A 13466-nucleotide genomic window follows, 5' to 3' on the forward strand; every position below is an offset into this window, starting at 1 on the left:
AGGAGCAAAGAACCCTGCCAATCATAAGGCAGAAAAGAAGCCCCTGGCACATGGCAGGTGCTCAATAAATGTGTTAAATTCATAAATGAATAAAAGCAGCTCAAGAATGGTTTAGGCCCCTTAAGGGACATTTTCTAAAAAAAAAAAAAAAAAAGACATGGTATTAATAATTGGTGCATTCGGTGTATCATTTTCTGCCTTCCAAAATGCTTTCATGTGTTATTGAATTTGATCTTTGCAACAAGAAAGGGCACTAGAGCTGGGCTAGGAAATCATTTCCATTTTGCAGCTGAGAAAACTAAGGTGCAGAGAGGTGATCTAGCTGATTGACTCAGCATGTCAGTGGGGGTCATGTGAGGGGAACCCATCCCCCACATCCTCTGCCGGCTCGGCCACAGGCCCTCCTCCCACCCCTTCCCTGGGCACCCGGACATCTGAGAGGGAGCAGGGGACTCGAGCACTGAAGCCCTGTCGGTGCCTTGGTTCACTGGGGCCCCAAACGATCAAATATTTATGTGGTGATAAGACCTTGCCCTTCAGATCAAGTGTCTGCCCTTGCCTGGATTACCTTACAGTACAGTAGACCCACCGTCAGTGTCTCTGCCCGAGTTGCTGGAGGGTCACTCACTCCAGCTTGCGCCTGAGCCAGGGGAACTGCTCCCCACTGCGCCCCACCCCACCTCCTCAGATAGAGAGGCTGAACAGCCAGGAGGACATACTCGGAGGAGCTGGAGACCCTGTGTAGGTCCAGCGCCCCTCCATCCCAGGCCACACGTTCTCCTAGGACCCTGGCTGCTGGCCTTTCTGCTTCCCTTCCTCCCTCAGCGATGGAACCAGGGCACCGGCCTGCTTGCCACTGTCACTGCCCACAGCGGCCACAGCACTCTCTCCCACGGACTGCCTTTGAGCAGAAGACAACCTTCCTGGGAAACACTAAAGATAAGAGGCACAAGAGGCCCTGGCCAGTGTGGCTCAGCAGTTAGTGTTGGCCCATGGACCGAAGGGTCGTGGGTTCGATTCCCAGTCAAAGGCACGTACCTAGGTTGCAAGTTCAATCCTGGCCTGGGTTGGTCAGGGTCCTGTGGGAGGCAACCAATCGATGTGTCTCTCTCACATCGATGTTTCTCTCTCTCTCTCCTTCTTTCCCCACTTTATCTAAAAATCAATGGAGAAATGTCCTCGGGTGAGGATAAACAACAACAACAAAAAGGAGCACAAACGTGGGAACTACAGAGGCTGAGGAAAGGGGACAACGCGCCACAGTCACCGGCACAGTGACTTCCCTGCCAGCAGCTGTGACAGCCCCTCAGCCTCCGGCTGGAGGCTGGTCCCAGCACACGCCCCCTTTCCTCGGCTCATCAGCCTGAACACGCCACTAGCCCGGGGATTCCGAAGAGCCGCTGCTCGGCCTGCTGCTGTGCAGTCATTTTAAGAATTAAATGAGGTAGCATAAGAAGCTCTATGAAATGTTTAAAAATAGATATGGTCTAGGATAGTGGGTGAGTCCTCAGGGGTGGTTGTTCTCCATGGGACTCATCCCCTAGCTCTCAGCCTCAGGCGGCTGCCCCAGGAAGGCACCCTCCTGGGCATGGTTGCTGGCTGGCCTCCCTTTGGCCAGTGGGAGGCACCCGCGGGGAAAGCGGGCAGGGTTTCTTCTCCGCCCCCCCCTCTCAGGCTCGGCTCGGGTGCCCTGACTCCCAGGCCCTTCCTCCTCGGCTCCAGCACTCCCTGGTTCACACTGGGGTTTCCCTCCTTCCCTGGCCCTCTAGGCCATGGCTCCCCACTGCCGCAAGTCCCCAGGCACCGTGACATCCCCTGTGTGCTCCCCGAACCCCGCTTGCATCTCTGAATTCCCTCAGTCAACTCTTCGCATTTGAACCACCTGGGCTGAACTGTTTTCCCGCCAGGCCCTGCCTGACAAACTCAGCGACACGCACTTCTGTGCCTAATCGCTGAAAGAAAGGCCAGCCGTGTCCTCATTCATCGCTGGGCCCGAGAGGCTGGTGTCCAGCGCGGGCGAGAGGATCTCCACGCAGACTCCCAAATCCCGAGCCGGGCGAGCCTGGCCCCCCGCCCTCCGGCTTCCCAGGGGCAGCGGCCTGGCCGCATTCTTACACGGGGCCTGGCGGGGGCGCCGCCGGCTGACCGCAGGGTGGAAGAATACAGAGGCCTCAGAGGTGCTGCAGTTTCTGGAATCTAATGATTCTGCTGATCCTGTGGTGTTTGGCAATAACTATTTCAATTTCGAGATGCTTAAATCACTTCTTTGTTCTTTCTGCTGTGTAACTGGGGCACCACTAGGAGCCTGGAGGAGCTGCTGTGTGGGGTAGGCGGTGGTGACAGGAGGTTGTTTGGGGTGGGGTTTTTCCCTTCTGGAGGAGTCACACCATGCACTTGGAAGACGATCAAGTTTGTTTGGGACGCTCTCCTGCAGTAGCTGAGCTCTCCTTCCAATGGTGCTCCTCCTGTCCCCCAATGGTGCTCCTCCTGTCCCCCACCTCCGGCATCGCGCCCTCCTCTAGTTTCAGGGCGGGTGTCTCTGAAAGAGCCACAGCCTGGCCTCCTCGTTTGTGTACTGACTTCCCTGCAGCTTCCTGGTAGCTTCACTGCCAAGTGCCATTCGCTACACATTTATTTATCGAAGGCCTGTCATGTGCCAGGTGAGACGCTGGGCACAGGAAACAGTGGTGACCACACTGACCCTGCCCTCCGGGACCTCAGTGCAGCTGGAAGGGAAGACCAGACAGCTGTGGGGGTTGGGGGGCCCTGGGCTTGCCGCCTGACCACGAGCATTCTAGGGCAGGGATCAGGTTTACGGCTAGCCTATTTTCCACACCTCGGAGGAAATGTGCTTCATAAATAAGTAACCACACCTGAGCTGCTAAGCAAACACGCTCAGCCCTGTGCTCTGAGCAGCTAGGCTCGCTGTTCACTAGCCTCTTCTCTCCCTCTGCGCATATTTACCAACTCATCTATCACGGTCTGTCATTACCTAATGAGACAGCCAGCCTGGAAAAGAAAGGACAGTTTGAAGCGTCTTTACCAGGTGTCCCGGAGCCTGAGTGCCTTTTAAGGGTCAACATTTACCCTGGCTGGCCTCAGGCAAAAAAAAAACCCAAAACAGAGAATACCAACAGTGATAGCTAAACCCATTTAGATTAAGAAGAAGGGGGGCCAGCAGACTGAAAGCAGCAGGAAGCTCTCTGGCTGCAGTGGGCTCCCCTGAGCGCTTCAAAGTCAGCTCAGTACGTCCTGAGTCACCGGCATCACCTCCCGGAGCGCCTCCCGGAGGGGCTAAGTGCCTCTGCACGGTGGGCAGCCAAGCACTGGTTTTCATTCAGACCGGTTTCCACAGGCTCTGGGGGTTCTAACTAACCCCACATTTTGCATTTGTCTTGCAAAGGAGGCTCATTTATTCTGTGTGGGAGAGATAGTAAGCAAAAACTAAATAGGGAATCGCATCCCTTTCTGTTCCATTTCCTTTTATGACAATCCTTCAAATCACAAAGTCATTGAGTGTTAAGAGTTAGAAGAGGGGTTGGGAACCACACAGTCCCATGGCCTCTCCTCATTTGAGAGAGCTAATCAAGAAGACAGGCCGTGAGCAAAGCCCCACAGACTGGCGGCTGAGCTAAGCCAGGCTCCCGCCCAGCGTCCTGTCAGCTGCACTGCTGTCCTGGGAATTCTCGCACAAGGCACTGGCAGAGGGAAGAGGGGGAACGTGTGCCCGCTGAGGGGATAACGGAAAAACTCCAAGGACAAGAAACCAGCAGCGGACACTGAGCTTGCCGTCTTGGCTGCAGTGCATTTTGAAAGCAGGTGGATCTGCCCGATCAGAGTGGAAGGAGGGACGTGAGCGAGAGGAGGGAGGGAGGAAGAAGACATTTCAGAACAAACAGAATCTGTGAGTCTGCATTTACCCCGTGTACTAGGGTGGCAAGGGCCGGATGGGAAGGAAGGTACAGCAAATATGTTCCTGAAGCAGGGAAGATGCTTCTTGCACAAATAAGTGGAGGGTAAAGGCAGACTTCAGACATGAGAAGACAGGGAAAGCTGCTCGTGGTGATGCAGTGATGCGCCCCTGAGCGAGGGTTTGTTCCCCTACGTGGTGGGAATGCTGCTGGCAGACCCTCCGCTGTGAGCCCTCTTTGGGGAGGGCCTGGGCTAAAGGACGCTGCCCTGCCCCAGGGCGTGCAGCCCCCCCGTGCAGCCCCGGTGCAGCGACTCGTCCACAGGAGTATAGAGGCTGGCCCTCCTGCCCCAGTGGGGATACCTCGGAGGGCCATCCCAGCTGCAGAACTTTCCCTGTGGTCAGCTAAGTCCATTGCTGGGCTTAACTTCTCCCTCTGCCCAGTCCTGCTGCCTCGCCCTCCCATCCACAGTGTCGAGGCTGAGAGCACTCCCTAGGGAACAGCCTGCGCCTAAATCTCCATCTCACAATCATCTGAGCCCGATGACACAGTGAAGTATACAGAGCCCCTCTGAAGGCAGGAGAAAACCTCTGCCTGCCGAGTCTGCTCAAATAACTCACACCTGTGAGAGAACAGTGCCTAAGTCCTGATTTAGAGCGTGAAGTTCAGCTCTGTCTAGGTGACAGCCTGTCACCCCACAGCCAACCACCACGTCTGCACTGAGCCATCTCAGGACTGAAAAGGCCCCTTGCAGGACCACACCCTACCTGAGCCAGTCAACCAGGGACAAGTTTAGGCAATTCTTAAAGACCTTTAAAGGAGATTCTAAAACCATCCTTGGTACTGACACTCCATGTAAAGTGGATACACCTTTACGATCAGAAATGTGCAGACTGAGGTTGCGCACCGCACGGTTGCTGACCGACTACCTGGAGTACTGCGCCCACAGGCCTGCACCGTCGCACAGCCGCCGGCCGCTGGCGAGGCCGCCCTGCTGCGCTCCGTGGCTGCCCTGCTGCGCTCCGTGGCCGCCCTGCTGCGCTCCGTGGCCACCCAGGACGGCTTTTGTGATGCCTTCACACCAGCAGTGGTATCTTGGAGCAGAATGCTGGTTCAGGTTCTTCTGCCATGCTTGATGGCAACAATCTTAACCTATTTGTGGACAAAATTATTGTGAGTTGCAAACTTTTTAACCCATTTCTACCTGCCTGACTTTGACCAACCAAGTGAATTTGAGATGTGAAAGAACAGGATAGAGTAAAGCACCTTCTGAGACATGTTTACCTGCATCCCTATAAGGAGTCCTGTGGTGATGATTCAGCCAGTGTGTTAAATCTGAACAAATACTCAAAGGTGTTAGGACAAAGGCCATTGAGTGGCTCTTCTCTGCCTGGGGACAAATAGGAATCTAAAGGCTTGTTGCTCCAAAGAATTGTCAAAGACACTGCATTTCATTAGATGGGAAACCTGGTGCTATTTGCTACATTTAGATAAATATGAATATGAGACTCTCATCTATCTACAATTTCATGTGTTATTGCTAATTTATCAAGGCAATGGGTCAGGGGGGAAATGGTAAAATGATATCAAAAGTGCTCCAAATACCAATCTAACAAAGAATGTAATATTAACACCTTTTACAAAGAATGCTTTCTAAAGCCTTTGAAATCGAATTCCTGGAGCTGCTCAGGTTTCTAGAGTTAATATTAAGAATTTATATTTCTGACTTCAATAAATTGTTAAATGTCTTCAAAGTTGTAATAAATGTGTGCATCTTTTTAAAAAATAAAAAATAAATAAAAGAAATGTTCCCTGCAATAAGTGTAAATTCCTCACACCCTGTATTAATTTCTTTTTGTTATCACAGGAGGGATAAAACACACTTATAAGCTTCTCTGCTTAGGAACCCTATATATGCCTCACCTGCAACCTCCTCTTCCAAGTGAGTGATCCCATTTCTACTAGTTCTTCTGCAAAAGGTCATGCTTTCCATCCTGTCACCATCTCTGTGGCTTTCTGTAAAGGCCACAAAAAAAACCTGTTTCAAAACTTGGTTTGAGTGTCAGTCTATTTAACGGCTATGCCAATTTCTCACGTTTAGAGCCAACTTTATCATCCTGTGTGGCAAATGGCGCTCGAGTGCAATTACACGTCACCGCCTACAAGCCCGCAAGGCACTTGCCTTGGTTTCCACCCTTCAACCCAGGCGTTCCCACAGCCTGGAGACCTTGCCAGGGCTTCTAGCTAGCGAGGCAGGGAGGGATCCAGAGTTGAGAAGGAGAAAGGTTAAACCTGAGGCTGCGTGGTTCCCAGAAACAGGGAAGCCACGGTGCCTGCGGAGAACAGGCCAGGAGGCAGATTCTGCAGACGGCCAGAGGCAGGCAGCTCCTGTTTGGGGTTATGTGCTTCCTCCTCTGAGAGAAATCTGAGCACATCAGTTACTTCTTTCTTGCCAAAAGTTCTTGAGATAGATTTGTCCGTTACGAATTGAAAGTAAGGTAAGTCCTATTTTATTCGTTTATTTCCCTGCATTTACCTCAGGACACTTTCTGCATCTGCACGAAAGTAATTTATGTAGGAGAAAGAAATCAAGGAAGTACATTCACTTATTTTGTTGTCTTTGATCCTCTTTGCAGGAGAGCCACCAGTAACTGTTATGTTTAACTGTGGATTGGTAGAGTTTTTACACTCATTAGGAAAACCAGTGGTTTTCAACCGTTTGTCAAGGAAGGCCTGCAGACATTTCCACTAGACAGGACCGGTTGGGGCGGAACAGGGAGCGCTACCGGCCTCTAGTGGACAGAGGCCAGAATGCCGCTAGACACCTACAGTGCACAGGGCAGCCTCACACAGCAAAGAATTACCTGGTTCAAAATGTTAATAGTGCTGAGATTGAGAAACCCCGACTTAACAAATAAAATAATTCCATGTCCTCTTATATGTTTTCACTTCTTCAGAAGATTCAGACATTGTTGTTTCCCCTCCTCTCGACACTCAACCAGCCCGGAGAAATGACTGGCTGCTTGCCTGACAAGCTCAGTGTAACAAAGACAACCAGTGAAACCCTAACTGTGAGGTGGAAACAAGCTTGCCCTTGGCTCATGGGCTCTCTTCATACAAGGTATGTGTTATGTGGGAATCTGTGAGCAATCAGGCTGAGTCCTATAATAACAAGGGATTCTCAAAATGACTTCCTAGGTTTGGGTCTTGTTCAGAGGCACCAAGAGATGTTTCTTGCTTCCAACTCTGTAATAATCTCATCTCTTCACTTTGTATCAAGGATTGAACACTGTGTAAGCAGAATAACCAGGTACCCTCTTTGGTTGGTTTTGAAACCATCTCAGTGATTTTACAATCTGGCAGTAAATTGATCAGCCTGGGACATTTTTGTGTATACATTTCTTACTTTTCTGAAGAATAGACTGGGAAGTCCAAGATTGTTCAAAGCTAAAATGATGGTATACGCAACAACTTTGCAGTCAGTTTGTGCTTCAACCTGGAATAGCACAAACAGAAGATCAGCCAAGCCATAACAGCCTGCTCAAGCATGTTAACCGTGTGAGATCACTGTATAGTGGGCAGGATCCTACTACAATATGGCCTTTGAAATGTCTTAAAAAGAAGCCCTATGTCCAGAAAACAAAGTCCTCATCTCCAGGCCCCAACTCACCCCACCCTCATTCCTGCTTCAACTGAAAAGCTCACAGAGAACAAGTGCTAGAATTTTAAAACATTTTAATATAGAGTAACATTTTTTTTCTTTCAAGGGCCATCCTCCTAAGAACACAAATCCCCCAAGAATGGCCCTCAAGGAGGATTCTGGGAAGATGGAGAGTAGATGTCACCAGGAATCTGTTTTCCCACCCAGACCACAATTGCACTGGCAGAATCTGTCTGACATAGCTGTTTTGGGACTCTGGAGTCCACTGAAGGCTTGCGACTTTCAGGGGAAGGCTTCAATGGTAAATTGCAGTTCATTTCAGTCAATGTCAGTAGCTGCTATCCATCCCACACCCAGCGTCATGGCAGACAGTTGTGGACCTATCCCTGGAGCAGCTTGCATTAGATTGCAGGAACCAGTGTGGGCAAAAAGGACCCCATCTTCCAAATACATATAGGGGTTCTGCTGCTCCTGATCTCGGGAATGCCAACAAAATGGCATCTGGCCATTGCTGTTGCACCTCCCTCCATTTTTGCAAGCCCCTCCCCCTTCCAGCTGAAGTGACTTCCAAGGGATTCAAAAAGCCAGCCAGTACTCTTTTATTCCCTCCCTTCATTTTTTGCTTTTTCCCTTTTTGGGAGTCAGACATAAAAGAGTAGGACATTCTTTTATGTCCTACAACTCCATATACAAGGGAAATTAGCAAGTCATCATTCACACCCAAGGAAAGGTACAGGCTCAGAAAAAACCTGAGAAGACCCTAAGTTCACACCTCAGGCAGATCCCCAGCACAGAGACAGCCTATAGCAATAAAAAATAAATAAATAAATAAATAAATAAATAAATAAATAAATAAATAAATAAAAGTTCTTTGGTTTATTTCTTTCCTCCCCTGATCCCCGACCCCCTCTTCTGAGGTTTGTCAGTCTGTACTCTACTTCTATGTCTCTGGGTCTATTTTGGTCATCAGTTTGTTTTGTTCATTATATTCCACAAATAAGTGAGATCATGTAATACTTGTCCTTCTCTGATTGGCTTGTTTCGCTTAGGATAATACTCTCCAGGTGCTTCCACATCATCTCAAAGGATAAGAGATCTTTCTTTCTTACAGCTGCACAGTGTTGCATTGTGTATATGTACTACAGCTTTTTTTATCCACTCATCTATTGATGGACACTTGGGCTGTTTCCAGATCTTAGCAATTGATTGGAGTTTCAAGCTTCTTAGGGTATATTCCTAGAAGTGGGATCACTAGGTCAAATGGCAGTTCAACTTTTAATTTTTTGAGGTAACACCATATTGTTTTCCATAGTGGCTGCACCAGTCTGCATTCCCACCAGCAGTGTACTAGGGCCCCTTTTCTCCACACCCTTGCCAACACTTGTTGTTTGATGATTTGTTGATGGCGGCCATTCTGACAGGTGTGATGTGATACCTCATTGTTGTTTTAGTTTGCATCTCTCTGACGATTAGTGACACTGAGCATTTTTGCACAATTAAATCTTTCAGAATCTTTCATTTTCCTCCTTTCCACTGGTATGATGGAAAGAACGCCTAATTTGAACACCTAATGGCCCTTGCAATGTGATCTCTAGCATGTGACTTTACCTTCTGGACTGCCCCTTCTTCACCTATAAAAAATGGGGATAATATCTGTTTCACAAAATTATATTAAAATAGCTAGCAGCATCTGGCACACGGAGAGCACTTTAAAAATACCTGTTCTTTTTAAACATGGGAGGCAAAGAGGTGCCCCATATAAAAATGAAAAAAGCCACAGGGGAAAAACAGGTGCAGCACAAAGGATTCTTAGGGCAATGAAACTATTGTGAATCTGGCCGTTATGGCTCAATTGGTTGGGTGTCACCCTGCGCACCAAAAGGTCGCCAGTTTGATTCTAGGTCAGGGCACATGCCCAGGTTACGGCTCAATCCCCAGTAGGGGGCATGCAGGAGGCCACCAATCGATGTTACACTGTCACATCAATGTTTCTCTCTCTCTTCCCCTCTCCCTTCCTCTCTCTCTAAAAATCAGTAAACTATTCTTTAAAAGAAAGAAACAAACAAACTACTGTGTCTGATACTATAATGGTGGACAGATGTCATTATAAATTTGTCCAAATCCATAATATATACCCAAGAGTGAACTCTAATGTTAACTATGGACTTTGGGTGATAATGAAGTGTCACTGTAGGTTCATCAATGTAACAAATGTACGACTCTGGTGGGCGATGTTGAAAATAAAAGGTCTGAACCGGCAGAAGTTCACATCCACAACACAAGGCCAATGTGGAGCAAAATGGCTTTATTGCATGCGCCTGGGTGCAGGCGGGCTGAGCCGAGTAGAGCTCAGCCTCGAATCAGGGTTGGGGTGTCGGTTATATACCCTACTTTTAGCTTCCGGCAGTTCCTGCTGATGTACTTTGTGTGGCCCATTGTCCACTTTGCAGTAGGACTGGTATCTCGTCCGGCATCTGCTGGGTTATCCATTGCCTTGCAGACAATCCAGATATTCCTTATCCATACTCAACAGAAGGCTAGAAGGCTGAGCAAAGGTCATGCAAGTGACACAGTTTTCACAGTTTCCGCCTTTTGCAAACTTTTACCTTTACCCTTTAAGACATTACTGACCCTTTCAGATAATAGGGGATGCTGTGCATATATGGGGGCAGTAGGAATAGGGGAAATCTCTATACCTTCTGCTCAATATTTCTATAAACCTAAAACTGAAAAAAATAAAATAAAAATAAACAACAACAACAAAAACCTTATTTTTGAAAAAGTTGTGGCTTTAGAAAATATGAGTAATGTTGGCTATTTCTATCCAATGCAGAATTTCCATTATAGTTATTTCATCATAGCTGTCAGAGGAGAATAATGTTACAAGGCAAACATTAATGCAGTGCTGCCCCTGAATGGTATAGCTACTGGTAGGACCAATACACTGCCATCGATATACAACCCCAAAAAAAGCAGGAGTCTAACAGAAATGCACACATATGTTCACATACAGGAGTGTTCATGGAGTGTGTATTAGCCCCTCACAGGGAAGAATTCAAATGCCCATCTATGGCAGAACTGTGATATACTTTAACAATGAAATAAAAAATAGTGATGAGAATATACAACTATACACAACAGGGAAGAACCTCACAAAGTAATAAAGAGCTGAAGAATCAGACACACAAAAATAAACACATAATCACTTCATTTATATAAAATTCAAAATCAGGCAAAACTTACCGATAGCCTGAGAAGTCAGGATAGTGGCTATCTTTGGGAGGGAGAATAATAGTGACTGGAAGGGGGCTTCTAGGATCCCAGGAGTGTTCTGTTTCCTCACCTGGGAGTTGGTTACACAGATGTATTCATTTTGTGAAAAACTATTGGGGTCTACTGTTATAATCTATGTATTTTTCAGAATGGATTATGTATATGTATGTTTATATGCCAATGAAATTTACCAAAAAAATAAAGCAAGAGTAAAGTTAATTCACAAGATTGGCATTAAATATGAAAAATACCAGGTCCAGCCTAGGTATTCATTCATTCAACTACTTACTAAAATTCACTTTGTACCCAGTACTATGTTTGATTTTGGTAATATAATGGCAACTGTGATGGGTTGAGTTGTGTCCTCCCAAAATCCCTATATTGCAGCCTTAACCCCCAGTAACTCAAAATGCAACCTTATTTGGAGATAGGGTCTTTACAGGGGTAATCAAGTTAGAATGAGGCCATTAAGGTGGGCCTTAATCCAATAGGATTAGTACTTATAAGAGTGATTTGGACGCAGATGTGCACAGAGGGAAGATGACACAGAGCGGATGGCAACCTATAAGCCAAGGAGGGAGGCAGAGGTCTAGACCAGGTTCTTCTCTTACAGACCTCCAAAGTTACCAACCCTGCCAACGCCTTGATCTCAGTTGTCCAGCCTCCAGAACTCTGAGACAATACCACAAGGAAGCAATCGGACAAATCTAAATTTCTGATGGTTAAGCCACTCAAGTTTCTGGTACTTTGTTTCAGCAACCCAAGAAAGCTAACACAGTAACTCTCCCCCATTTCCTACACCCTCAGAAGGTATTGCCCTTGCCCTCAATAAAGAGTATTGTCCCTAAATACAACCATGATATTGGCAATAAAGGACAGCCTATAAAAGGAAAAACTGGCATAATTGAGGAAGTGATCAAAAGCTTCCATGAAGAAATTTTAACTAAGCTAAGAACTGAAGTAAAAGAAATTATTAACTATGTAAAAAGAAAGGGTTGAGTCTTCCAGGTAGAAAATAGCATATTGCAAAGCTCTTTACAAGAGGAACAGACAGAAGGCAAGTATCTGGCTCAAAGAAAGTGAGGAGTATGGTAGGAGGTAAGTCTGTAGAAGCAGCTGGAATCCTGATTATGCAGGAGTTTTTTAGTGCATTTTAAGGATTTGGGGCTTTATCTCAAAAAGCAATGAGCCCTGGCTGGTGTGGCTCAGTTGGTTGGGTATCATAGCATGCATCAAAATGATGTCAATTTGATTCTCGGTCAGGGCACATGCCAGGATTGCAGGCTTGATCCCCAGCAGGGGGCATGCAGGAGGCAGCCAATCAATGATTCACTGACATTGATGTTTCTCTCTCCCTCTCCCTCCCTCCCTTCCTCTCACTCTAAAAATTAATAAAAAATATTTTAAGAAAATATAAAACTCTTAAAACATAAGTTGAATCTTTATAACCTTGGATTTGGCAATAGATTCTTAGAGATGACATCAAAGTACAAGGAACAAAAGAGAAAAAATGGATAAACTGGATTTCATCAAAATTTAAAACTTTCACACACCAAAGGATACTATCAAAAAAGGGAAAAGACAATCTGAAAAATGGGAGAAAATATCTGCAAATTACATATCTGACAAGGGTCTTGTATCTGGAACATATAATGAACTCTTACAAATTCAACAACCAAAAGACAAACAATCCAATTTAGAAAATGAGCAAAGTACTTGAATGAACATTTCTCCAAAGAAGATAGTACAAATGACCAGCAAGCACATGAAAAAAATGCTTAACATCACCATGGCCAGTGTTTCTCAGTGGTTAGAGCATGGCCCCCCCCCAAGGGGTCACAGGTTCAATTCCCAGCCAAGGGCACATACCTGGGTTGCAGGTTCAATTCCCTAGTCCGATCCGCGTCATAGGGGAGGCAGCCCATCAAAGTGTATCTCTCACATTGATGTTTCTCTCTCCCCCAACCCCACTCTCTCTAAAAAAATCAATGGAAAAAATATACTCAGGTGAGAATTAACAACAACAAAAAAAGAAAAGATGCTTAACATTATCAGTTATTCAGGAAATGCAAATTGAAACCACAAGGGGAAAAAACAATGAGATGAGATAACCAAAGATTTGATGAAACGCAATGTATTCAGCATCACCTATGAAGTATCCTTGACAAAATAGTTGAATCTAAGTTTAGTTGTCTTTAGAGCTAACTTTCAAATCTAGAATATGGAATATTCCCTGTGACAACCAAGCTAGGCCAACCAGTCAAGAGGGGGGAAAAAAGACAGGGAAGGAAGCATACTCTAGATTCAACCTCCAAATAGAACACATGAACCCTGTTTAGATCCTGTTTGGAACAGCTCAACTCTAAAAACACATTTGTAAACAGTTGGTGAAATTTGAATATGGACTAAATATTAGATGATACTAAAAGTGTATTGTTAGTTACTTTTTAAAATATGCTGAGTCTTCACACTGAAGTTATAACCCTGATAGGAGAGACCAAACACAAAGTAGATATTCAGTATATGTTAAGACTGATGTTGATCTTGTATTTAAAATTTAGGCAGGCCCTGGCCAGTTTGGCTCAGCAGTTAGAGCGTTGGCCCGTGGATCAGAGAGTGCC

The sequence above is a fragment of the Molossus molossus genome, unplaced genomic scaffold (genome assembly GCF_014108415.1).
Source record: "Molossus molossus isolate mMolMol1 unplaced genomic scaffold, mMolMol1.p scaffold_m16_p_15, whole genome shotgun sequence".
Lineage (NCBI taxonomy): Eukaryota > Metazoa > Chordata > Mammalia > Chiroptera > Molossidae > Molossus > Molossus molossus.